This window comes from Chiloscyllium plagiosum, unplaced genomic scaffold, assembly GCF_037043375.1.
Source record: "Chiloscyllium plagiosum isolate Xiang-an unplaced genomic scaffold, Cpla_swu_hap1 HiC_scaffold_17, whole genome shotgun sequence".
Classification (NCBI taxonomy): domain Eukaryota; kingdom Metazoa; phylum Chordata; class Chondrichthyes; order Orectolobiformes; family Hemiscylliidae; genus Chiloscyllium; species Chiloscyllium plagiosum.
The window spans coordinates 34,909,588-34,936,867 of NW_028270155.1; the positions used below are offsets into that span (position 1 = coordinate 34,909,588).

Here is a 27,280-nt window from a genome sequence, read left to right on the forward strand (position 1 = left end):
TATATACTCCACCTCTCATGAGCAGTCTTCTACTCAACCATCTCAAATTCAAAGATTTCATAGAACAGCTCAAAAATGAAATAAAATTGAAAAATGTCTCTTTAAGCTAGGGAGTGTTACCCTTAAGCTTAAAAAAAACACTATAGGAATTTAACAGACCTTAAATCACCTTGATGAGTCATAAAACATTCTAAGATAAACATAAAAACAATGCTGCTAAAGAAGGTAACATAAACTATTTTAAAATATTTCACTGTGGTTACAGAAATATTTGAAAGCTAATTATTAACTTCAAACACACAGAAAATACACATGCCACTGATCCACAATCCTAAACTCAAACTTAAATGGTCTTAAAATATTTATAAACTATATTGTTTATTTCACAGACTGCATCACTAAAGCATTGAGCAATCCTGCCTCTCTTGCTGGGACTTTGGCCCTCCTCCCACCTGACTGCCATAAATATTTAAGACAATGTACACAATCAATATAATCACTGTCATCATGTCTTTAAACCCATACTTTCAGAATCATACCTTTGAACTTGAGCCAAATGCAAAATCTTGTCCATTATAGCTGATAAAAATATAACTCTGTTTTTCATGCAATGACTTATAGTCTGTACTTGATTGTTTTCCCTGATTGTTAAGAACCGAATTTACTCAAATATCTTTTACATTACCTGGAAATTTTTGCAAAATACAAGCCTTTGATACAAAACCATGGTACATTCCCATAGCCTGTATTATATTTAAAGGAACTCAAATTAGTAAAGTGCAGGCAGCCATGAGAATAGGGGCAATAAATTTTATATGTGAGGAGACCAAAGGAGAGTGAAACAGTTGGCATCAGGTGAACAATTGTGGGCTGTCAAGTTAATGATAAAACAAAACATATTGCAATGTACAGCAACTATATAATCCTCAGAAAAGGCAAAGTAAAAGTTAACATTTTTGGATGTGGATCTAAAGGTATGTGTCCACCTTGAGCTGGTATTTCCTCTTTATGACTGTGTAGTTTATTTGCTTTTGGGATACGAGCAAAATAAACAAGGGAATATTTACTCCCTATGCCAAACTGGCCCAAGAGCATTAAAATTAATGTAAAATGTAATATAAGAGACACAGGGCACTCGCTGATGATGTTCTGAAACCAGTAGGGTGTTTACAAATATCCAGCAGTTTTTAAAGTATTTTTCCCCTGGCTGCCAGACCACAAATTATCATGCTGTTGAAATATATTCAACAGCCTTTTGAACTGAAGGCCTCTGGGTTGCTAATCTACTAATATAACCACTAGGCTACTGTTTATATTTCCGATTTCTATCATTCACATTCCTTTTTTGATTTTATTTCAACTATGTTGAGTTGAAGAAAAAACACTAAGGACTTAATGCTGAATATATATGCAGTGGTTGTAAAGTTAGTGATAAAACCTTGGGACAACAAGCAAACTATAAAACAGCAATTAACAAGACTGGAGCGTTCAGTGGTTTCTGCATTGGCTTGACAATAAAAACTATTGGGGATAGGATACATAATGACTGCACTGAGGATGACTGCACCCAAGGGAGACATGAGCAAAGTTGAGTGCCGATGGCAGAAAATGAACTGTAAATGAGAGAAGGCAAAGGAGAATGGTTTGGTGGTAGAGGTATCAGGGAGGATAAGTAACAGTCTTATGGAATCCCAGCAATAGATGCTTTCAAATTTGTTGACAGTGTGAAGCTCATTCTTGCAAACCGTGCATAATGCTGAGTCTAACTGCACAAGAGGAGATGCTTCCCATATACATTATTAAATGTGCCATTAAAATGTATAACTTGAAAGCAAAACTTTAATTTATATTGTAACATAATACATGTATTAGAAAAACCCTAAGTTATTCAATGTACATTGAAGACATTAAATTGATGTTACTGTAATTTTAAGCACAACAAGATCATAAGGAATTAGAGTGAAAATAGGGTATTTGGCCCCTGGAGCCTGCTCTGTCTATTAAGATAATCCACATTTGAACTGATTCTGGTCTTCAATCTACCTTTGGCCTATCCTTCCCTCATCACTTTGTAGATCAAGAAATTGTCTCACTCAGCCTTGCATATGTTCAATGATCTAACCTCCATTGCTCTCTTTGGAAGAAATTTCTAAGACTCACAACCCAATGAGAATAAATTTCTCCTCATCTCTATCTTAAATGGGACACCTCTTAGTTTTAAACTATGTCTCAACTGGTTTTCATGCAAAATTCTAATTCAAAATTCTGCATTTCCCCAAGAAGTGAAACATCCTCTTAGAATTCACCCTGCCAAGCCCCCTCAGAATCTTTTATGTTTCTACATGATCAGCATATTGTTTCAAGACTTGAAAGTGCATGGGTCCAATCTATTGTTCCTCAAGTAAGGAGATAAAAACAGTTCTTATATGCAACCTTAACAATATTCTGTACGTAGTAGGAAGACTTCCCAAATATTGTAAAAGCATACATCATTTTTCACTATGTTTTGTAACAAAACACATGCGATAATAAATAAATAAATAAAGTATATTTATTTACTTTAGGAATCCACTTACTTTAGAAAAGACCAGCATTCCATTTGCCTTTCTATACAATTCTGGTCTCCTTCCTATCAGAAAGATGTTGTGAAACTTGAAAGGGTTCAGAAAAGATTTAAAAAGATGTTGCCAGGGTTGGAGGATTTGAGCTATAGGGAGATGTTGAATACGTTGTGGCTGTTTTCCCTGGAGCATCGGAGGCTGAGGGGTGATCTTATAGAGGTTTATAAAATCATGAGGGGCATGGATAGGATAAATAGACAAAGTCTCTTCCCTGGAGTGGGGGAGTCCAGAATTAGAGGGCATCGGTTTAAGGTGAGAGGGGAAAGATATAAAAGAGACTTAAGGGGCAACTTTTTCACATAGAGGGTGGTACCATGTATGGAATGAGCTGCCAGAGGAACTGGTGGAGGCTAGTACAATTGCGAGTACATTTAAAAGGCATCTGGATTAGTACATGAATAGGAAGGGTTTGGAGGGATATGAACTGGGTGCTGGCAGGTGGGACGAGATTGGGTTGGAATATCTGGTCAGCATGGACAAATTGGACCAAAGGGTCTGTTTCTGTGCTGTACATCTCTATGTCTCTATTTACTTCCTGCACATGAATGCTTTCTTTAGTTTCAAGTTCAAGATATTTGGATGCCTTGGCAATACAGCATTCTGTAGCCTTTTGCCATTTACCAATATGCCACAAAAAATGAAATTATGTTTTCAGTAATGTTGGTTGAGAGAAGAATATTTTCTTCAGGATATGAAACTACCTGAAATATTTAAAACCTTCAGACTAGTGCTGAAATGAAAGGACACAGCACATGACAATCAAAAATTCTAACCTTACTGTTCTGGAATGATATTTGGAGAAAGGAATGTTGGAGAATTTCAATTGCCCATCCAAGTCATGGCCATATATTTGATGAATGTAGCTCACAAACACCAGAGAGAAACATATGATTCCTGCTATAACTCACCAGCAGAAATAAAACATGTACAATGTTATCAGTGAGATTTACATAGCAAATATCCTGATGAAGTGAGTCTACAGTCCAAACTTCTCCTCTCTTAAATGAGGAAATATGTAGTTTTATTGAGCTCGTTCCCTTACAGTTGCTGCTAATTTTTTTAATTTATTGTTTCATGCGATACAGAAATCACTGGAAGTATTTGTTACTGATCTGCTATTTGTGATACATATAAATGACTTAGATGAAAATGTACATGGATGGGTTAGTAAGTTTGCAGATGATAAAAAGATCGGTGGAGTTATCGATAGTATAGAAGGTTGTCAAAGGATACTGTGGGAAATAGATCAGTTGCAGATATGGACAGAGAAATGACAGATGGAGTTTAATCTGGGTAAGTGTGAGGTGCTACACTTTGGGTGATCAAATGTTAAGGAAAAGTGTACAGTTAATAGCAGGACCCTTAACAGCATTGATGTACAGAAGGATCTTGGGGTTCAAGTCCATAGCTCTCTGAAAGTGTCCAAGCAAATAGATCGGGTGGTAAATAAGGCATAAGACATGCTTGTCTTTATTGGTCAGGGACTTGAGTACAAGAGTCAGGATGTCATGTTGCAGCTTTACAATACTTTGGTTAAGCTATACTTAGAGTGCAGCAAGTCAGGCAGCATCCGAGGAGCAGGAAAATCGATGTTTCAGGCAAAAGCCCTTCATCAGAAATTCCTTAGAATTTAGAGTACTGCATTCAGTTCTGGTTGCCACATTACAGGAAGGATGTGGAAGCTTTGAAGAGGGTGTAGAAGAGGTTTACCAGGATGCTGGCTGAATTAGAAGGTGCGAGCTTTTAGATTAGCTACAGTGTGGAAACAGGCCCTTCAGCCCAACAAGTCCACACCGACCTTCCGAAGAACAACCCACCCAGACCCATTTCCCCACATCTTTGTGACTGTGGGAGGAAACCAAAGTACCGGAGGAAACCCACGCAGACACAGGGAGAATGTGCAAACTCTACACAGACAGTTGCCCAAGGCGGGAATTGAACCCGGTCCCTGGCGCTGTGAGGCCGCAGTGCTAACCACTGAGCCACCATGCCGCCCTAAAGGTATAAGGAGAGGCTAGAAAAACTTGGGTTATTTTCTATTGAGCTGTGGAGGCTGAGAGAAGACTGGGTAGAAATCTCTAAAATTCTGAGATGCATAGATAGGGTTGATGGTCAGAATCTTTTTTCCAGAGTTGGAATCTCCAATACTAAAGGGAAGACATTTAAGGTGAGAGGAGGAAAGCACAAAGGAGATGTGAGGGTTAAATTTTTTATACAGAGAGTAGTAGGAGTTTGGCAGGCATTGCCGGGGGTAGTGGTAGAGGCAGATATGGAAAGGGCATTTAAGAGAGATTTACATGAGCACATGAATATGCAAAGAATGGAGGGATATGGACCAAGGGCAGGCAGAAGGGATTAGTGTCATTTGGCATCATGTTCAGACATCATGGTCCTGTGCCTGTGCTGTGCTGTTCTATATTCTATGTTCTATCTCTAATTACCATTGAACTGAAAGACTTGCATGGTCATTTCTGAGGGATTACAAACAGGTAATTTAGGACTGAGACTCTGATATCAAAGTCAATTGGGTTTGCTCACCCTACATTGTGCCGGAAACAGTCATTGAGCAGTGATTGTTCCCTGAATTGGCCAATTAGTGATCAGAGAATGTGTTCACTAATTTTAGGGCCTCCAACATGGTAGGAGCTATGGCCTTACATGTTATGTAAGGGAAAGAGAAGACGCCTCCACCTTGAAGTACCCTCTCAGCATTTCTAAAATTTTGACATTAATGTCTGACTGTAGCTGATAGTCTACCCCTATACAGACCACAGTTTATTTTATTTATTTATGAGATGTGGGCATTGCTGACCATATAGCATTTATTGTCCATCACTAGTTGCCCTTAAAAAGGTGGTGGTGAGCTGCCTTCCTGAACAGCTGCAGTCCACCTGCTGTAAGTTCATCCACAATGCCATTAGGGAGGGAATGCCATGATTTTGTTCTATTGATAGTGAGGGAACAAGAATATATTTCCAAGTCAGGATTTTGAGTGGCTTGGAAGGGAAATTGAAGGTGGTAGTGTTCCCATGTATCTACTGTCCTTGTCCTTCTAGCTGTGGCTAACTATGTGGGGAAAGCCTCAACATGTTTGGTAATGTTATGAAATTGCAGGTGGGACTTGAACTTGGATCTTCTGGCCGAGAGGTAGGGATGCCATGTTTGCTATGAAAATTCTATCCATCTTGTGATAATTGGCCTTAATTGGCTATGAATGTACCTTAATTTAGCTAGCTGTTACTTCCAGGTGACAGCTTGCCTCTGGGAGGATGGACAAGGGGTTGGGATCGTATCAGCAATCAACCTACAGTGTAGAAGTATGGAACCATCTGACTCTGTTCTCATCTGTGAAACTCTGCCCTAATTTCCCAAGAATGTACTTCAGAATATAACACCAGGCAAGCCAAAGGATTTTTTCAAAAAAATCCTCAACATTGCTTCAAAAAATCAGAGCCCCCAACAAATGTAGTTCAGTTACTTCCAATGTATACTTCAAATGGAACAGAGAAAGGCTTTGTTTTGGAAAACTAAAGTTAGTGAAAGGCATAACTTCAAACTCAATTTATTGAACTCATTCCCTTACAGTTCATCAGAAGAAAACATTCCAATATTGAATGAAAAAGTGTCAGAGAAATATCCTGTCCTCATAAAAGCTAACTCTAGTTAAAATTTGAACATTGAGTGTTAATTATTCTTATTTTCTATTCAATTTACAATGCGCAGAAATATGTCCAGGACAGGAATATTGTGATGATTAGGAGATGCTGGTGTTGGACTAGGGTGTACAAAGTTAAAAATCACACAACACCAGGTTATTGTCCAACAGATTTAATTGGAATATTATGCATAAGATATTGGGAAGGATATTGTGAAAGTTGGAAGGGTTCAGAAAAGATTTACAGGAATGTTGCCAGATTGGAGGGTCTTAGCGATCAGGAGAGGCTGAATCGGATGGGACTGTTTTCCCTAGAGCATTGGGATGCTGAGGGGTGACATTATAGAGGTTTATAAAATCATGAAGGGCATAGATATGGTAAGTAGACAAGGTCTTTCCCCTGAGGCAGTGGAGTCCAGACCTAGAGGGCATAGGTATAGGTTGAGGGGGAAAAAGATTTAAAAGGGACCTAAGGGCAACTTTTTCATGCAAAAGGTGGTGAGTGTATGGAATGAGCTGCCAGAAGAATTGGTGGAGACAAAAAAAACCGGCAAATGGTGCAATCCAAAATAGACAGTCAGGAGGCTGGAAGGAACACGAAGCCAGGCAGCATTAGTGATAAAAAAAGCATCTGGTTCACTAATGCTGATGCTGCCTGGCTTGCTGTGTTCTTCCAAAGGAAGTAGTGGAGGTTGGTACAATTACAACATTTAAAAAGCATCTGGATAGGTATATGAATAGGAAGGATTTAGAGGGATATGGCCAAGTGGTGGCAAATGGGACTAGATTAGTTAGGATATCTGGTCAGCATGGACGGTTGAACCAAAGGGACTGTTTCTGTGCTGTACATCTCTATGACAGGTAAGATGCCTTCTGAAACTGAGTTATCATCTCAAACAATGTGTGTTGACTCATCCCATTTTGAGTGAGAGGTACAACATAATAATTCTTGAACAAGAAACATAACTAAAATATATGAAAAGTAAAAGACAATGCACACAGTGTATGTTTAAAAAATGTAAAAGCAAGCTTGAGAATCTGTGAACTACAGTTGTTTAATCAGAACAACTTCATTCACTCATCAATGCTATATCCTAAGCAAATAACTCTAACTAATTGGGGAGAACACCTCAATACATATCCTACTGATTACTAATCATTTTAATTCATAATCCTGTTCTCAGTTTAAATTGAAACATTAGTCATTGCCAAACCACTTTCTATGTATGAAAGAGCTAACACATTACCTTAATAGTACTGAAATCTAACTTCATTTCAAATAATTTCATTAAACAAAACATTTTTCCCTACAACTCCATCATGAGAAAGAGTGAGTAGGAGTTTGCCATGCCTAAAATAATTCAGACAATAGAAAGGACACAATTTGGCTTGCACTTCATTATTTTCTCACTCAAATAGATTTGCACACATCTGTGTCCTTTTTGAAAGGTTACCTTTTTCCCCCTGAATACCTCTGCTAAGGATCTTACCTTTTTAAAATTTGTTCATGTGTGGATATCACTCGTGTGCTCTAGGGAAAACAGCATTTATTGTCCAGAGTGTGGTTAAGAGTCGGCCACATTTTTAAATTCATTTATGAGAAGTGGATAACATTGGTTAGGATAGTATTTATTGTCCATTCCCAATTGCCCATAGGGCAATTGAGAGTCAAATTACATTTGTTGCTGGTGTGGAGTCACATGTAGGCTAGACCAGATAAGGATGGCAGATTTCCTTCCCTGTAGGGCATTAGTGAACCAGATTTTTAAATATAACAATGGTGATTTATAGCTAACATTAGTTGAACTTTTAATTCCTGAATTTTACTGAATTAAAACTTCAACATTTGCTAACATTGAAGTCCATCCCTACATCTCTAAAGGATTAGCCTGGGAATCAAATTATCAGTCCAGTTGCATTACTATTACACCACTGCCTCCTCTTGATACTGGTGTACAAAATTCAATATTTGGAGCAATTAATAATGAGATTCTCCATTCTTCCACTCTGCAGATTTCACATAATCAATCCACTTTCTTTAAAAACAAAATAAAATCCTTGCAGATTCATAAATATTAACTCGTATATAATTTGGGAAAAATATGTATCCAATTAATCCTTAAAGTGGAATAAAACGTTTTACTTAAACTGTGGGAATATTCAAGAGAGCTCTTCTTCCCTATATTAAGAAATTTTTAGCCAATGATATACATCCAAACTGGCAGTTGTGAGATGAATAACCAATTTTTCTTTTTTGTAACGTGAAGGAGCAATGCTGCTTAGGGAAATAGGAGAACTATTCTTCTTTTCTTTGCCATAGTGCCATAATATCTAGTACATTTGCTTAAGCAGCAGTTAGGGCTTCAGTTTAACATGTCATCTGCAAAATGGCAAGTCTTAATACAACATTATTCAAGTGTGGCACTCAAGAATCAATAATCTAGATTATGTGAAATTCTTCAGTGGAACGTGACTCCATGATTTTTTGACTCTGAGCCAAGTATCCTTCAACGCTGAGCAAATGTCTGGTTAAATGATAGCTTGAAGTCCAGTTTTGAACTCAAACTCATAATATTCTGAATCAGAGTTGACAGCATCATCAACTGAGCAAAATTATTTCTGTTGTTAGCATAAGTAATATTTCTGGAATGAGTTCCATTGCACAAATTTGCACAAGCCAAATTACAAAAGCAACTTACTTCCACCACATTTTCTCCACTTTCTTCTGTCTGTATCCAAATTTTCAAAGAGGGTTACTGGAATAAATAGAATATAGGGATGAATGTCGGAGAAAATGATCAAAGGTAAACATTTCATTATTTAATAAGAAAAAGTTGACAGGGAAACCATGAAAGAGACACAACTGTAAGATTACATTGTAAGCATAGCACTACTATACTTGAATGAAAATTGACTTGGGTTAGGATTGCCCAAAAGCAAAAATACTTAGAATCATAGAATTAATTCTAAGAATATTACAACAATAAAACTGTAACAATACTTAATCCTTTAAGTCTACAGCTTTTCTCCTTGAGAACAACTTAACCCCAATCTTTAGGTGGTCAACATAACTTAAAATATTATTTTACAAACAACAATTAAATTCCCTTTTAAGACTATTAAAATAATTAACTTCAATATAAATCTTAAACAACCAATTATTTCTTGTTGCCCCTTCATCCTCCTGCACCCCCCAAAAAAACACTCATACCCTCCCCATAGGTTTCATAAACTATTGTTTATTATTATCTGAGTGTTATTCAGGGGCTAAGTTAAGAATTTCATTGAAGACATTACCAGTTATTATGGCAAATTACAGAAGTTAACATAGTATTAGAAATAAAGAATTTGCAGATATCATCTCAGCAGTATCTAATGGAATGTACACACTAAGATTTCTCAATATTTTGACTCCAAAAGACTCTAGACTTGGTAATGTCATGTATTCTGTCCCTGTCTAAATGACTACTTATGCTCAACAGATGAATTTGTGTTGTTCATGAGATAGGGATTATGAAAATAAAAGCTTTATAAAGTAGACAGACAAATGAAAAGTGACCATCTGGGAATGCAAAAGAAGGCCCAACATTTTTATCTCTGGCATCAGAGTGCAGAATTTGGAACAACCTAGGCTCTGTGATCTCAACCTTTAAAACTGGTCACTGGCACATCAAATTTTCAGTCTGGGCATTTGAGTGGATTGGGAATCAGGCCAGGGGACCTAGGTGACTCTAAGAGGCTATCCAGTTGCCAAGGAAACATGATCAGAGAGCCTACCTGGAGATGCCTGCACTTTAGTCAAAGATTAAAAATCATGTTTTAGACAGAAAAAATATTCCTCCTGCTCTCACCCCTCACTCTATGCTCCATCCATGCCAAACTATGTTTTTTTGTTATCAAACCCATGGCCCCTCTTACCGGCTCTGTCAACCAGTGCCTCTGCACCCAACCCCACAGCACCTTATGCTTCCACCATCAATCAACACTCTTGCATCTACCTTTCACAGCTCTTCATGTCTCCTGTGCCATTGTAGGCCCATCTCTCAGCTCTCCATATTCCAGAGACATCTAATAATGCCCATGGCCTTTTAAAACCCCCATTCCAACTCATTGTCAACTCATCTCTTGCCTACACACCCTTTGCTCTTCCCTCGCCATACTACTTTACCTACTAAAAAGCACTATATCAATGCAAATCTCTTTTCTCTTGACCACATAAGCAATCTGTTTGATTGAAAACTCCTAACTGCACTGTTCTATTCAAGTATATTGATAGAAGTCAACTGGACTGTTTTAATTAAGATAGTTCATGTATTGAACAGTGAAGACAGAGGTAAATATTTTCTAATCAACCTGTTCAGACATATTATTACACATTTCTGGAGTGGCATCAAGTCAAGTCACCATAATCTTTACAGACCATGGGGCTGCTCTCTCATTAGAGAGAATTGACTGCTGATGATTTCACCTGAGGGCCATCATACTTCAGGTAAGGAGAGAGGTTGAGAAGGAAAGTACTTCATGGTAACCTCAGCTGGAGTAAAGCCTCACCACACTGCTTTGCAAACCAAACATTCAACCAACTGAGATAAATCAACACCCTCTGGAGTGGTACAGTGGTAATGTCACTGGTCTAGTAATGCAAAAGCTCAGCCAAAGATTCTGGGAACATGAGTTCAAATTCCAATATTTGGTGGAGAAATTGGAGTTAGCAGCTTTTTTTTTAAATCAACCTATTCAGACGTGCTATGATACACCATCTTGGGAGCAGGTTGGCCTTAAACACAGAACTGCTGGTCCAGAGGTGATGATCTACCACTGTGATATTGATAGAAATAATATACAGCTGTTTCTGCAATTACATGTTGATGGAAATAGAAACATAAGAGACCAGATTAAATCAGAAGAGCACAGTAACAAAGGTGGAGGCAATTTTAAGCTAACTCAGAAGACTAGTAGTTTGAACTTACATTTTGTTTCTATTCATTTATGGTATATGGACATCACTGGCTGGGTTAGCATTGATTAACCATTCTTAGTTGCCCTTGGATACAATTGGGTGACTTGATGACCATTTCAGTGGACTAAACCACATCGGAGTTAGATGCATGCCAAAACAGTTTGTTTCCCTAAGGATATTAGTGAACCAGATGGACTTTGAAGACAATCAACAATAGTTTGATGGTCATGTATTAGCATGGATAGAGGATTGGTTGACCAACAGGAAGCAAAGAGTGGGGATAAATGAGTGCTTTTCTGGTTTGCAATTCATGATTAGTGGTGTTCTTCAGGGGTCTTCTACCTTTGAGCCAGTTCTGTATCTACATGGCTAGTTCTCCATATATTCCATGAGATCTAAACTTGCTAACCAGTCTCCCATGGGGAACCTTGTCAAAAGCCTTACTGAAGTCCATATTGAACATGTCGAATGCTCTGCGCTCATCAATCCCCTTTGTTACTTTTTCAAAAACTCAATCGGGGGGCAAAATTGGGACATGAGATAGCTTTGGCAAGTAGGGTTAAGGAGAATCCGAAGGGTTTTTACAAATACATTAAGTACAAAAAGGTAACTAGAGAGAGAATAGGGCCCCTCAAAAATCAGCAAGGCTGCCTCCCCAAAGTCTGTGAGACATGATTTCCCATGCACAAAGCCATGCTGACTATCCCTAATCAGTCCTTGCCTTTCCAAATACATATACATCCTGTCCCTTGGGATTTCATCCAACAACTTGTCCACTACCGACATCAGGCTCACCGGTCTATAGTTACCTGGCTTGTCCTTACCACCTTTCTGAAATGGTGGCACCAGGTTAACCAACCTCCAGTCTTCTGGCACCTCACCTGCAATTATTGATGAAACAGATATCTCAGCAAGAGGCTCAGCAATCACTTCCCTAGCTTCCCACAGAATTCTAGAGTACACCTGATCAGATCCTGGGGATTTATCCATTTTTATGTGTTTCAAGATATCCAGTACTTCCTCCTCTGTATTATGGACATTTTTCAAGATGTCACCATCTATTTCCCTACATTCTATCTCCTCCATGTTCTTTTCCATAATAAACACTGGTGCAAAATACTCGTTTAGTATCTCCCCCATGTTCTGCGGCTCCACACAAAGGCCGCCTTGCTGAACTTTGAGGGGGCCTATTCTCATGTCCCCTTTTTGCCCTCCTGATTTCCCTCTTAAGTACACTCCTACTGCCTTTCTACTCTTCTAAGGATTCACTTGATCTATCCTGTCTATACCTAACATATCCTTCCTTCATTTTCTTAATCAAACCCTCAATTTATTTAGTCATCCATTCCCTACATCTACCAGCCTTTCCTTTCACCCTAACTGGAATATACTGTCTCTGGACTCTCATGATCTCGGCTGGAAGGCATCCCATTTTCCAGCCGTTCCTTTACCTGCTAACACCTGCCCCCAATCAGCTTTTGAGAGTTCCTGCCTGATCCCATCAAAATTAGCCTTCCTCCAATTTAGAACTTCAACTTTTAGATGTGGTCTATTCTTTTCCATCACTATTTTAAAACTAATAGAATTATGGTTGCCGGCCCCGAAGTGCTCCCCCACTGACACCTCAGTCACCTGCCCTGTCTTATTTCCCAAGAGTAGGTCAAGTTTTGCACCTTCTCTAGTAGGTACATCCACATACTGAATCAGAAAATTTTCTTGTACACACTTAACAAATTCATCTCCATCTAAACCCTTAACACAATGGCAGTCCTAGTCAAACTATCCTACCATAATCACCTTATTATTCTTGCAGATAATTGAGGTCTCCTTACAAATTTGTTTCTCAACTTCCCACTGACTATTAGGGGGTCTATAATACAAGCCCAATAAGGTGATCATTCCTTTCTTCTTTTTCAGTTCAACCCAAGTAACTTCCCTGGATGTATTTCCGGGAATATCCTCCCTCAGTACAGCTGTCATGCTATCCCTTATCAAAAACGCCACTCTCCCTCCTCTCTTGCCTCCTTTTCTGTCCTTCCTGTAGTATTTATATCCTGGAACATTAAGCTGCCAGTCCTGTCCATCCCTGAGTCACGTTTCAGTAATTGCTATGATATTCCAGTCCCATGTTCCTAACCATGTCCTGAATTCATCTGCCTTCTCTGTTAGGCCCCTTGCATTGAAATAAATGCAGTTTAAATTATCAGTCCTACCTTGTTCTCTGCTTTGTTCCTGCCTGCGCTGACTGTTTGACTTGCTTCTTTTCTTAATGTACCAGTCGCAGATTGATCTCTTTTCTCACTATTTCCCTGGGTCCCACTCCTCCCCCCACCTTACTGGTTTCAATCCTCCCGAGCAGCTTTAGCAAATCTCCCAGCCAGTATATTAATCCCCTTCCAATTCAGGTGCAATCCGTCCTTCTTGTACAGCTCACTTCCACCCCAGAAGAGATTCTAATGATTCAAAAATGTGAATCCTTCTCCCATACACCAACTCTTCAGCCATGATCTAGGTGTTCTTGTGCATGAACCACAGAAGGTTGGTCTGCAGTTGCAAATTAAGAAGGCAAATGGAATTTTGTCCTTCATTGCTAATGGGATTGAGTTTAATAGCAGAGAGGTTATGTTGCAGCTGTACAAGTTGCTGGTGATGCCAGACCTGAAGTACTGTATGCAGTTTTGGGCTCTTGACTTGAGAAAGGATATACTGGCACTAGAGGGGATGCAGAGGAGGTTCACTAGGTTGATTCTGGAGTTGAGAAGGTTTGTTCATGAGGACAGACTGAGTAGACTGGAAAATATTCATTGGAATTAGAAGAATGAGGAGGCATCTGTAGAAACGTAGAAAACAATGAAGGGAATAGATAAGATAGAAGTAGAGAGGATGTTTCCACTGACGGGTGGAAGTCGGACAAGAGAGTCTCGAGGCAAAATTACGGGGAGCAGATTTGGGACTGAATTGAGAAGGAAAGTCTTCACCCAGAGGGTTGTGAATCTATGGAATTCCCTGCCCAGTGAAGTTATTGAGGCTTCCTCAGTAAATGTTTTTAAAGCTAAGATAAATAATTTTTTGAATTGTAAAGGAATTAAGGGTGATGGTGAGAGGGCGGGTAAGTGGAGCTGAGGCTGCAACAAGATCAGCTATGGTTGGTGTGGGCTTGTTGGGCCAAAGGGCCTCTTTCCACACTGTAGTGAATCTAATCTAATCTAATCTAATCTTACTGGATGGCAGAGCAGGCTCATAGGACCAAATGGTCTCCTCCTGCTCCTAATTCTTATGTTCTTATGTTCTGATATTAGACTTTTAATTTGAGATGGGTTTTCTTTTCTTGAAATCAAATTCAAATTCAGGGCTCCAAACTTTATCTGGATTTCTAGTCTCATGGCAATATCACTAGGCCACCGTCTACCCTAAAAGACAGGCAATTATAAGGGCATGAAAGCAGAGCTAGTGAAGTGAGCTGGTAAATTCTGTTACACAACAGGTTAAGAGGGATGAAGTAGCAGATATTAAGGACATACTTCAGGACATACAGAATACATACATTCAAATGAAAAAGAAAAATTCCAAGGGGAAAGTCAAGTTATGTGGCTAAATTCAGTAAAGTTCAAAACGTTATCAAACTGAAAGAAAAATATTTGTATCAAAATGGGTGGGAGATCAGAAGATTGAACGGGATGTAGAAAACAACAAATTACTAAAATATTAATAAAAATAGTAAAAATTAGAGTATGAGAGAAAGGTAGATTATGTAAAAGTAATTGTAAAGCTTTCAGAGATATTTATAAAACAGAATTAACAATGTCAGCATTGATCCAATCAAAGGTAAGCTAAGTAACTGATAATGGAAAATAAGGAGATGGCAGAGGATACAAGTCATACTCAAAATAGTTGTAAGTCAAGAAATGGAAGGGAGAGAAGAACTCAGGTAAATTTAACACTGTGAAGTGGTTCTGAGCAAATTGTTGGAACTGTGAACTGATAAGTCCCTTATTCCTGATGGTCTTCACCATCGGATCTTAACAGAAGTGGCTGGCAATATAGTCGGTTATAATTTCCCAAAACTCCCTAGATTTGGGGAACGTTCCATTAGATTGAAAAATGGCAAATATATCTACTTCATACAACATGGGAGGAAGGTACAACAAGGGAACTACAGGTTAGTTATTTTAACAACTGTCAGAGAGAGGATTTTAGAAGCTTTTGTTAAACGTTTTAGAACAGGACATTTAGAAATGTTCAAGGTAATCAGGCAAATTCAACACAATTTTGTGAATAAGAAATCATGATTAACCAATTTATTGGACTTCTTGGGAAAGTATCATATGCTTTAGATAAAAGCGAGCGGGTTGATATACTCCATTCACTGTTTAGTTGGTAGCACAGGTGATTTCATAAGGCTGAAGATTAAAAGAAAATGGAGCTGAGTTCTCTACCCCCATTCATTTGAAGAATTTGTTGTTGTTTTGTTGGTTGACTACAGCCTCACGCTCCTGTTTTTCAGGGCTCCCACTATGGAGGAAGGTGGATAAATCAGAGGACCTCATCAGCGTGCTCCTAGGCTAGGTGACAGAGAAATGAGATGAAGTGGTGACAAGAATTCCGTTCCTTTTTCTAAAACAACACCACCCACCAGACATGTAAGAACTTAGCTCCTCTAGGTATTTTCTAATCAACCTTTTGTTTTGACACAAAGTCAAACAGCCAAATGAATTCAGTCTCCAAATATCTGTGCTCACAACAGTAAAATTAAAATAATCAATCACCCTCAAAATTGATCCTCAATGATACCTAACCAGTGTTTTTGAATAGCCAGTACCAGAGTTTATGAATAACTGATAGCAGACACCAAGTTTATATCTTAAACAAAATAATTTACCATTTATTAATAATACAGTAGCTTTAACATAGCAAAGTTAAGCAACAAGGTAATCTAATTAATGTCTATGATTTAAATCCAATCTTCTTAGATTCTAGCACCCACTCACACAAATTCAGTCAGGCAAACAAACACAGTTAAGAGATAAATCAAAATGAAAACAAAAAGAGATGTAATGGGACAGTTCACTTAAACAGATTCTATGATCTACCATTATAGAAACATGGTATCTTGCTTGGTTTCTAACACATCATAGCTTTCAGTAAGATCCATGGAATATTCACTTAATACTTATACCTGAATTTCTATTCTCCAAACTTTCAATAACAGGGTAACAATGGAGCAATCAGACCTCTGTCCTTCAACTTTTGAAGCCACAATACTTCTCCTTAAACATAATTGAAAACCAATTCAAACTTTGGTTTCTCTTTGTTAGATTGTCTCCAGTTGAGGCCCTGATTAACATTCAACATCTGTCATCTGTTTGGGTATAATGTATCTCCAGAATAAGAAGGGAACTGTCCAGTTACATCTCATTTTTTTATCGTTTTGATTTATCCCTTAACCGTGTCTGATACCAGAATAATCTTGTGTGAGTGGGTGCTAGAACCTAAGAAGGTTAGATTTAAACAAGGATGTTTAATCAAGAATCAACCTGCAACGAACTTTCAAGCCTGGCTTCAAACAAAAACTGTTTTTTTAAAAAAAGAGAAAAAAACAAACTATCATCTGCTCACAGTCAAAGGGTCATTTCCAGCCCTTAGTACACCATAAATGAAAAAAGACAAAAAAAGATCAGTGACACATCTTTGGAGCAGGTTGGACTTACACCTCTTGGCTCAGAAGGCACTTCCACTATGTTACAACAGCTCCACAGAACTCATTTCCCCTTTGTGTGATCCTTTTCTTGTTTTTCTTTATATTCCTATTCAGAGATTCTATGAGACAGCTCTGGGTATTTTGTTTAACCACCATGAATCATCCATGTCACAAATTGAAATAATAATTAACAAGCACTACCCACTAGGTACTGTGCAACAAAAAACAAATATAGAGGAGGATAGAGGAATAATTCAGTTTTATGTTAAATCCAGTAAGAGAACTGTGTCACGGCTGTAGGTAAAAACAATGAGTGCAGATGCTGGAAACCAGATTCTGGATTAGTGGTGCTGGAAGAGCACAGCAGCTCAAGCAGCATCCAAGGAGCAGCGAAATCGATGTTTCGGGCAAAAGCCCTATCACGGCTGTATTACCCACATCATATGGAAGTGTTATCTTCTTAACACAAATTACAACAGAATGCTGTATGATTAAAAATGAAATAACATGCATCAGTTTTTTTAAGATGTAACACCCTTAAAAAATTGGTTGATATTCATGTAAACCCATAAAGCTGAGCGTTTAAGATATTTGATACCTAAAGGTTCAATGCTTCAACAGAAGGCCAAAATTTGAAGAGACCACAACTATGATTTTAAGTGATTAAGATACTATTTTAGTTTCACTAGCAGGCATAACATTTTTCTCTAAGTGTCTTACATCACTGTTCCACAGGATTAATCTTTGCATGTGGCAATAAACGGAACTTTTCAAAGGGTGTAATTTCTTTGGATGTTAATTCCCATGAACTCAGCGTCTTTTCAAACTTGCTAGATTGGGAATTCCCCCAGAAAATGTTCAGTTCAGTTGTATTTCAACTTCTCTCCCAATGGGACCAGAACCAAACCTCAGCCCATTGCTCTCCACCCAAACCACAAACGTAAATGGAAATGCACCAGCCATTCTCAATGTATTCCAAAGAGAATCTGTAACCTCTTGGGGGGAGCGCTTGAGAAAGAAGTTGCACAGAGGAGAATCACAGCCATATAAAAGATAATAAATTGTTGTCTTCAGTGTTTATTATCAGTATAAATTCCATAAACACAATCACCATTATTCTTGCTTTTGCACATGTAACTCCAGGATTGGCAATCGTAAAATTAATTAAACATGGAAATCTGACTTGTACCAATTCAAACCATGCAAATTTAATGACTGGAAAGGAACATTAGAAATAGGAGTGGGAGAAACCAGATGGTCCTTGAAGAGTTTCACCATTCGACAAAATCATAGCTGAATTTCTATATCAATGCCATTATCCCATCTGTTACCAATATTACTTGTTTTCTTTGATGCACTATGTCCATCTTGAATATAGTCATTGGATGAGCATCCAGAGCTCTTTGAGATACAAAATTACAAAGAATCATGAAATTTTGAATGGAGAAATTTCTCAACTGATATTTTCTCCCCTACAATCTTTCCTCACGTGCCTTTGCAATATCCTCTGCCTTCTCACCATCTTCCTCCTTTTTCCTTATAATCTCTTCTACCTCATTTTCCTCGAAATTCCTTCATTTTCACCTCTCCTGCAATTTTTTTCCTCATCCTCCCATGTGCAATCTTTTGCTCCTTCTCCACATCCTCTCTTGAACTCTTGCCCTGTTCCTTATCCCCTGTAATTTCAGGCTTCTTCCATCACAATAACCTCTTCCACTTCCTTTACTGCAATTTCATCCTCTTCCCTCCTGCAATCTTTCCCCTTCTATTCATTCTCCTCTTCGCAATCTCTTCTCCCTCCTCCCCTGCAATCTATTTCTCCTCCACTGCAATATCATCTCCCTTCTCCCACAATCACTTCCTCCTCTTTGTCCTCACCTTACCTCCAATGCAATATCGCCCTCCTCTGTTGCACTGTTCCATCTTTCCTGCTCTTTCTTCTCCTTCTGCCACTCCTGTGACTTCTTCCTTCCCCGTACTTGAAATCTCTTCCTGTTACTCTCCTCCTCCACTGCAATTTCTTCCTTCTCTTTCTTCTCTCTCTATCCTCCATCTTGAGTGTCACCTTTCCTCCTCCTCCATCCTTACAATTTCTTATTCCTCCTCCCCATTATCTCAGTCCTCTACATCCTCTCCTCCCTGGCAATCTCTTGCTGTCCACCTCCTCCTCTGCAATCTCTTCATCCACTTTCCCTTTAGTTTCTTCCTCCACCACTCTTTTAATCTCTTCCTCCTCCCCTCTGCAATCTCCACCTCCTCCCTGCAATATCTTCCTCTCTCCACCACCTCTATATCCTCCTCCTTCACTTTCCATGCAAGATCTTTGTCCTCCTCCTTTGCAATCTCCTGTCGCTCCCCCTCCTCCCTTATAACTGCTTTCTCTTCATTCCCTGCAATCCAGAAACATGAAATAAGGGCAGAACCATTCAGCCCCTCAACCTGTTCTGCTATTCAATAAGGTCATGGCTTCAGTTTTAAATTCCACGTTCCTATCCACACCTGATAACATGAGTTCCCATACCTAACAAGAATCTATCTTCAACTGCCTTAAAAATAGTGAATGATCTTGCCTCCACTGCTTTGAGGCTGAGAATTCCAAGGTTGAGAAAAAAAATTCTCCTGAACTCTGTACAAAAGGGTACGCTCTAAATTAAAAACAGCACTCCTGGTTCTGGACTCAACTGAAAGGGAAACATTCTTATTGCATTTACTTTATGATAACGGTATATGGCCTTCATTAGCTGGGCATAGAATATAGGAGCAAAGAAATCTTGTGAGGCCACAGATGGAATATTATGTGCATTTGGGGTCACCACACTATTGGAAGGATGTGGCTGCACTGGAGAGGGTGCAGAGGAGATTGAACAGAAATTGCCAGGGATGAAAAGTCTCAGTTATGTGGAGAGACTGGATAGGCTTGGTTTGTTTCCCTTGAAGCAGAGAAGACTGAGGGGGGATCTGATTAAGGTATACAAAATTATCAGAGCACAGACAGATGAGATTGTGAGACTTTTTTTGCCATGTCTGACATGTCTTAGACCAGAGAGCATAAGTTTAAGGTGAGGATCATATGTCTTAGCAGAGATCTGAGAAAAAAATGTTCTCATCCAGAGGGTGGAAGATGTGTGGTGGAATGAAGATGTGGGTGTACTGTACCTTTAAGAGAGTTAAAAGCTAGCAGAACTTTCTGACACAGCACTAAGTGTTCTAAATTAGGTAACAATGTAACTTGGTTGAAAGCTAGATTAGCTGGTTGCCTGGAAACAACAAAACAGATTTGAATTAGGCCAATATGTTTAAATTATACCCCGAAAAATACCAAAATCCAATCAAGTTTTACTTTTATATACTGACAACCTTAAAAGCCAATGACACAATCCGATGCTTTGGGGTATATGACCAGGGATAATTGACCAGTTGGGGGGGAGAACTGCCAAGCCAACGACATCTGCAGACTGCCTGGAGAATAGCTCTCTTAAAGGGACCTTTATCGATCCATGACCAGTGAAACATAATCCATAAGAAGAAAAGAAGACACAGGAAGATCCAAGTAGAAGATTCAATAGCTGACTGGTTTTGAAAACTTGAACTTTTGGTAACTCTTAATTGGGGGTTTTGTCAGACTAGTATTATAGAAGGGAAAGTAAAAGATAGGTTAGAGGAAGGATTTATAAATAGTTGTTAGTTTACTATTCTCTGTTATACTTTAAGCAATAAAGTTGTTAATTTGTACTTTAAATAGTTCTTGGCCTCTCAAATTTTCATAGATTACTGCATGGGATAAATCTTTTCTGTGTTGCTGGCTTAAATTAAGCAGGAGGGTTTACCCCGTGTCATAACAGTGGATAGCTACTTGAGAGTATGGTGGAGGCAAATACTCTCAAAACATATAAATACCATCTGGAAGATACTTAAAATGTTGGGAACTATGGACCAAGTGCAGGTAAATGAGATTAGTATATTTCGGTGTTCGTTGGTTGACACAGACATTGTGGGTTGAAAGGCATTTTTCTATGCTGTGTGACTCTATGACCCAAATCCCTCTGCACCTGCTTAACCATCCTTTAATTAAGCTCTTTCATTCTTCCTGCCAAAAGGACCAAACTTCACATTTTCCAAAATTATAACCCATCCACATTATTGCCCACTTATACAACCTATATGTATTATTCTGAAATCTCATTATGTCTTCCTTACAATGCACATTTCCACCTGAGGTAAAAACAAAGACTGCAGATGCTGGAAATCAGATTCTAGATTAGAGTGGTGCTGGAAAAGCACAGGAGTTCAGGCAGCATCCGAGGAGCAGGAAAATCAATGTTTCAGGCAAAAGGGAATAGAGGGCTTTTGCTCGAAACGTCAATTTTCCTGCTCCTCAGATGCTGCCTGAACTGCTGTGCTTTTCCAGCACCACTCTAATCTAGAATCACATTTCTACCTGAACAAAAAAACCCAAAGAACTGTGGATGCTAAAAATCTGAAACAAGATCAGAAATCGCGAGATTAACAGAAGAAAGAAATTGCAAGGAAGGAGGTGAAGAAAGAGGTTGCGAGAATAAATTGCAGGTGGGGTGAAGGAGGCACAGATTTAAGAGGAATTGGAGGAGGAATACACATTGGAGAAGAAGGATAAAAGCGATTGTAGGAAATAGAGGGAGCGATTAATCTGATTAATCAGAAACACGTCAGCACAAACTCACTCAGCAGGATTCCACTTATCGCCAACATTTCTCCTAACATTTTGTCTTCTGCATGGACTTCTGACTTCCAAAACTGGAAGTCAGTGCTGGGATTGGTGTCAATTCACCATTTACCATACATAGAATGTTGGAGCAAAGGAAATGTTGCTTATCATCTCCTTCCAATCAGACCAAAACCCATTTATGCATATTACCAATCAGATAAAAACCCATTTATGTGTATTATTTTCTAACAGTGAGCCAATCTTTGATCCGTGCTAATATGTTACCCACTATACAATGAGGTTTTGTTTTTTTTGCCATGATCATTGATATGGCACCTGATTAAATTTTGGAAATCTATTTCTTCCTTCTCATTTGTTCATGTAAATTCTTCTTCCTTCTGCTCTGATGCAATCACTCCGACTATTTCCTACAATCACTTTTATCCTTCTCCTCCATTGTGTGTTCTTCCTCCAATTCCTCTTAAATCTGTGCCTCCTTCACCCCAACTGCAATTTATTCTTCCTCGCAACCTCTTTCTTCACCTCCTTCCTTGTAATTTCTTTCTCCTCCATCTCTTTAATCTTTTCCTCGTCCTCCACTACTGTAGTTACTTAATCATCTTCTGCAATACAATCTCTCACTGTCCTCCTCCTCCTCCACTTTAATCTCTTCCTCCTCCTCCCTGCAATCTATTCCTCCTCATCCTTCCTTGGGGCCCTTTTCTCTTGCTCCTATTCTTTTTTTGATTTTTTCTCCCTTCCTCTGTTCTAGTGCAACCTTTATCATCATGTTGGCCAGTTTCTCAATTTGGCTAACTCCTGGATGAGAAATGGAAGACAAAAACAATCAAATAGTATCCTCCCCGTATTGAGCAAAATCTTCATGACTCAATTAAATCAAGATTTCCTGGCCACTGATCGTTATCCCTCCTCCAACGTCATAAACATCTGGGGCAACGATTCACAAAATTATCAGACAAAGGGAAGTTGCATCTCCAATATTTTTTTCTGTAAAAGGATGAATTATCTTTAAACTGAATATATTATTTGCACTGATTTTCTGGTTATTCCTTCTGGTTACACTGATGAATGACAGTAAACCAATTCCTAGATTGAGCTAAATCTTATTATTGAAATTATTACCTTACAGAAGCTGCCCCACAATGTAGAAAAAGAATTAATGTTCTCACGGTGGCCAAGGTAAATTAACACTCTAGTGCTAATACAAGTTTAGAATTGCTCAGCAACCTTAAGGAGAATGACCAGTTCCCCTTCTCATTATCTCTTTAATCCTTGGGGATTGTGGAAAAATGCATAAATTCTTGTTACTACAACAACCAAGAGGATCTGGAAGAATACAGGTATCCCATATTCCTTGTTACTTCACTCGGGACGCATAAGTGACAAATTCTTTTAGATTACCACAGTGTCGAAACAGGCCCTTCGGCCCAACAAGTCCACAACAACCCACCAAAGCGCAACCCACCCAGACCCATTCCCCTACATTTGCCCCTTCACCTCACACTAAGGGCAATTTAGCGTGGCCAATTCACCTAATCTGCACATTTTTAGGACTGTGGGAGGAAACCGGAGCACCCGGAGGAAACCCACGCAGACACGGGGAGAATGTGCAAACTCCATACAGACAGTCGCCTGAGGCAGGAACTAAAACCAGGTCTCTGGCGCTGTGAGGCAGCAGTGCTAACCACTGTGCCACCGTGCTGCCCTTAAAAGTGTATTCCATATTTTAAATTTTCTATCACTTATTATTGGTATTTTCAGAATACAACTTTACTACTGAAAGCTAATTGTGAACAGTTTCAGTCCATAAAACTGTCAATATTTGTGACAGAATACCTCAAAATGTTAATCCTAATGATACAAGAAGTTTTTAATGATCTCATCATCACAAGCAAGGAAGAGAATCACTTGTGAATGTCTGAGTTGTACCCAGTCCCTTTTTTGAAACTGTGACAATCACAATTGGGTATGGACTTCACCAGTTTCCCCATTTCCCCTCACCTAACCTTACTTCAGTTCCAACCTGCCAGCTCAGCACCATCCTCATGATCTATCCTATTTGCCAATCTTCCTTCCCACCTATCTGCTCCACCCTCCTCTCCGACCTATTACCTTCATCCCCACCTTCATCCACCTATCGCACTCTTAGCTACCTTCTCCCCAGCCCTATCCCCCTCCCATTTATCTCACCACCCCGGAGGCTCCCGGCCTTATTCCTGATGAAGGGCTCCTGCCCGAAACGTTGATTTTTCTGCACCTCAGATGTTGCCTGCCCTGCTGTGCTTTTCCAGCATCACTCTAATCTTGACTCTGATCTCCAGCATCTGCAGTTCTCACTTTCATAAAGCAGCCCAATGGATTACCCACTTAGCTAAATATGGTGCCAACAGGAATGTGAGTGTTAATTCCAGCCCTGCATAATACTCCCAACTTTCCCTTAATTGTTACAATTCTTTGCCTTGCCTTTTTAGATTCCTCTTTGTTCCTGTCATGAACCCCATGATACGATTCCCCACTCCATGATTCAGGCCCCAGATCCTGACCCATGCCTTCATCCCAATCCCTGATGTGTACCTTAATTCCCAGAAAATTTGAAGGATTGCTGTATCTTTAGCAGCAGCTTGAAGTTGAACTATTCACAAATGCATTTCACCAATAATGTTCAACTGAGACCTAAGGTCTAATAATAGGATAGTTGTTCTAGCATGGAGATATAAAATACATCCTTCCATCAAACCAAAAATACATTTGTAAAATATCTTGTTAAAATGTGGAAAGATAGGTAATGAACAAATGGAATGTTAATATAGATTTGCCTATGAGTAAAAAAACTCCACACCTAAAAAAGTTAAAAGATGCTTGTTCACACAAACAGAAGGGACTATTGGATAAATTTACTTCCATTTAAACCAATGTTATCAATCATTTTCCTAAACCCATATTTTACCTATTCAGTAATGAATTCAAATAGTTCAAGAGATACCACCAGATAGGGAAAAAAAGAAAATTACACTTTTGATTATCCCAGCACTATTCTGAGATTTACTCACTAATGCAACATAAGCACATATCCAATATGTTCAAATTATCAAGCAAAATTCCTCTGTGCCCTATATTTGTGGGCTGGTGGTGAAGGAGTGGGAGATATTTATGCAAGATGAACTTCAAAATACTGCTCATGCAAAGGTCCTGTGGAAAGTAATGTCAGGATACCAATATAATCATTTACTATTATCTTCTATCTGGTAGATAGGAAAATAAACAAATTGGCTGACGTGAAATTGGAAAACCAGCAGTAGATGGCTAAAGACTGGGCTGTTTGGTTTGTGATAATTTAAAAAAAATTGAAGCAGATGCAAGGGTCATATTGAAGCATCAAGGAAGGAGGAAACTATCAGGGCAATGCAGAGGTGGCCACTGTCCATGTAGTCTGCCCTGAGATTTCAGGTAATGTTGGCCAAGATGGAAAGTTGTGGGAGCAGTTGGTGAGCCAGGTGTACCAGATACGTGCTCAGACCTTCATGTTTGTAACTGTTGCCATATAGTTTACTCCACTGTCTGGTAAAATGATAAATTGTAAACAAATCAGGTGAGATTTGGTAATAATGAAATGTTAATACATTCAAATAGGCCTCTCCCACTCACTAGTGAAATGCGTGTCTCACCATTGTAACATTAGGTTGAATTTTTTTCTTCTTGACACCAAAAATCTAATTTTCCCTGTCTCAACATATTTTAATAACAGACTTGCCAATGTTCATGTTGTGCAAGGGCTGTGAAGATTTTGCCTGAAATGTGCAAATTTACAGTGGATGGAAATGAAAGATATTGCACCACTTTTGAAAAGATAGCTGGGAAGCTCAAGTGACCAAAACAGGTTTGGAATTTAACGTTAAAGTATCCTGATTGGCACAGGTATGAATTTGTGCAGCAATTTGTCAGAAGCGCAGTCTGCAGAATATGAAACTGTTGAAGTGCAATATTCAACACAATCAGCTTGTCTCTGAAGCTTAACAATTAAAATTAGGACTACAACAAAGAAACTTAAATCAGACATTCGTTGAAATTACAAGGAAATGAAAAATACACCAACAATCTCCCAAATTAACCAACAAAGTCATGGAAGGATTATACAACTGTATGCATAGACCTCTTGTTTGTGTTCAACCAAACCTGGCAGAAATATTTTTAACACATGCCTGATCTGTTATAAAAACAAATTTGGTCATAAATTTGGTTACAAGTGAATTTTCAAAAGCAAAAGTGATTAATTTGGACCACACATGGTAGAACATTAAGTAGCACTTAGAGAAGCAACAAGCAGGGCTATCTTGGATTTTTCTCTGCAGAAGACAAACACAACATTTTGCCATGAGTCGATTTTGTCAGACATGTGTTCAGAATTTCAGCACTTTAGCGGCTCCTTTGACAGGGTTGCTAAAGAAAGACAAGAAATTTGATATGACAAGAGAATGCCAGAGTGTCTTTGATAAATTGTAAGCTGCACTGACTTGCTGCACTGGTTTTTAGCAGCATCAATTATGTATACTAAGCCGTTTAAACTAACTGTTGATACCAATATATTAGTGTTATATATTGTGTTACCAGAGGATGTGTTGCAAACTAAGCAACCAGCCTGTTATTTCTTTCTAGAAAATTATATTGGTACCAAGATAAATATTCAACCTTGGAAAAATAGATAATGAGTCTGATGTTAGTTTTGTGACATTTTGAAGTGTATATATCTAACTTATAAAAATTTAATATGCTGCACTGATGAATGACCATAGATTACATTAAGGAGGGGGAAGTTGCTGCCATCTGACCCCCTTTCCACCATAGATCCAGCTCAATCATTCCATATTCCATTGCATTCATTACAGCCCACCAACATTTTTATATGAGTTAAGATGCAGCAATATTCAATTTGTCTGATAGCATCCTTGGAAGCTCCACAAATGATCGTCCACTTTTGGCCACCATTCATCTTTTAAGTTCTAAATTTTGTATCATTTAAATGACAAAGTAGTTTAGGTTATGCCAATAGCACAATGCAATATGCCTTTGACCAACATTTGAAACATAAGCATGTTCGCTCTGCATGCATTGCATATTGAGAAATATGGAAACATACCCTTGGGTCCAAACAGTCCATGCCATGTTCTCAAACTAAACAGTTCCTGCGATTGGCCCATATATCTCCAAAACTCTTCTATTCATGAACTTATTCAAATGGCTTTTAAACGTTGTAACTGTATCTGCATTTATCACTTCCTCTAGCAATTCATTCCACAGACAAACCACTGTGTAAAAACAAATTGTCCCTCATGTCCATTTTAAATCGCTCTCTCTTCTCACCTTAAAAATATGTGCCCCAGTTTTGAACTCACTCTCCCTACGGAAAAGACCCTTGTCATTCACCTTATATGTGCCCCTCATGATGTTATAAACGTCTATAAAGTCATCCCTCAACCTCCTATGCTTCAGTGAAAAAAGTCCCAGCCTTTTCAGTCTATTTTTATATCTCAAACACTCCATTCCTAGCAACATCCTGGTAAATCATTTTTGAATCCTCTCCAGTTAGTAATATCCTTCCTATAATAGAGCAAACTGAACTCCACAGTACTGCAGAAAAGTCCCT

General features: G+C 38.7%; 1 protein-coding gene across 1 annotated transcript in view; it reads right to left on the bottom strand.

Annotated features, from left to right (window-relative positions):
- The window catches only part of znf469 (zinc finger protein 469), a 1,011,390-nt gene that overhangs the window by 488,897 nt on the left and 495,213 nt on the right, over window positions 1-27,280 (bottom strand). Inside the window, exon 4 of the mRNA XM_087995825.1 lies at window positions 8,976-9,032. The gene's annotated coding sequence lies outside the window, so the exon portion shown is untranslated. The remainder of the gene's footprint in view (window positions 1-8,975; window positions 9,033-27,280) is intronic.